Source organism: Mirounga angustirostris, unplaced genomic scaffold (assembly GCF_029215605.1).
Source record: "Mirounga angustirostris isolate CCGP_5_RB_7025 unplaced genomic scaffold, mMirAng1.0.hap1 SCAF_2, whole genome shotgun sequence".
Lineage (NCBI taxonomy): Eukaryota > Metazoa > Chordata > Mammalia > Carnivora > Phocidae > Mirounga > Mirounga angustirostris.
The window spans coordinates 39,926,829-39,928,434 of NW_026991710.1; positions in this window are offsets into that span (position 1 = coordinate 39,926,829).

Below are 1,606 nucleotides of genomic sequence, written 5' to 3' on the forward strand. Positions count from 1 at the left end.
GTTAAGTTTTTAGTGGAAAGATCATTAGTATTTTTACTTTCTTCTTTGTGTTGTTCTGTATCTTCTCCTAGTTTATTTTTTTTAATATTTTATTTATTATTTATTTAAAAGAAAGAGAGGGAGAGAGCACACAGTGGGGGTGGAGGGGCAGAGGGAGAGGGAGAAGCAGGCTCCCCATTGAGCAGGAAATCAAGTTGGCAGCTTAACCAACTGAGCCACCCAGGCACCCCTAATTTATTTTTTTAATGGGAAAAAAATGGTAGTGTTTTTAAATGGAATTTTTTTCAATAACAAAAATAATTGACATCAGCACTTTTCCTTTAAAATAATGTTTTCCAGGGGGCCTACGTGGCTCAGTTGGTTAGGTGTCTGCCTTCGGCTCAGGTCATGGTCCCAGGGTCCTGGAATCGAGCCCCACATAGGGCTCCCTCCTCCGCGGGAAGCCTGCTTCTCCCTCTCCCACTCCCCCTGCTTGTGTTCCCTCTCTCTCTGTCAAATAAATAAATAAAATCTTGAAAGACAGAAAGACAGAAAGAAAGAAAAGAATGTTTTGCAGTCCTTGCCCAACCTCACTGTTCAGTTGCAGAGCTGAGACTGTGTCTTCATATTCGAGGATGCTCCCAGAGTTGTGTAACCACGCAGAACAGGCTTTGCGGGCTCCACCACCGAGAGGCAGCCAGTGCCTGCCAACAGCCACCTCCTGCTTGGTAAAGACATGGGTTCCACCCCAGCTCTTCCCCAAATTGCCAGTGAGACCTCCGCAGAGATCTGTCTGAGCTTCGGTTCCCTCCGCTGGGGCGGGGCAGAGGGGAAGAGGGGAGGGATGATAGTGCCCGCCCTGCCCATTGTAATGATTCTCTATGGAGAGCTAGTGAAAACAACGTATCAATATATATAAAGCAATAAAAATAATAAAATATATATAAAGCAATATTGAGGGGTTATACAAATGCAAGTTGATGATATTATTATATAGCCCCCAAGCTCACAGAGGCAAACGTCAACTTTCTCATGGAGACAACAAGAGTTAAATGATGAAAACATCTTTCTTTAACCCCTCTCCCCTTGAACTATCCCTTTGAGAGGTCAAATTTGTCAAAACAACTATTTAATAATTATCTTTATAGGATTAAAAGCAAGCCGTAACTCCCATGAAAATGAAAACAGAGCGACACAACACTGTTGCTGTATCTGTCCTTAGCATGCACAGGGACCTGTCAGGCTCGCTAAGTCACTTGCTAACAACTCATGAAAAAAACACAATCTTTTCTCAGGGAGAAACAATTTCACCAAGGAGGCCATAATTGCCATACTTATTATCACCACCTTCACAATCCACAGACAATTCACGAAGTAGCCATCATAAAATAAAATCCCGATTGATCAAAAGCCAAGAACAAAACCATTAAATAACCAAATACATCTTCCAATACTTCTTTTTTTAGCCAAAACATTTTACAAGAAAACAGTGATATAACAGAGTGGTTTAATGCCAGAAAATGTAAGCATGTAAGAGTAAAAAATTCTGTTTTGTTCACTAATACATTCCCGTTGACTAGAAATGTTTTTCAAATAAATTTAAAGACTTGATTTTAACTCTAAAATC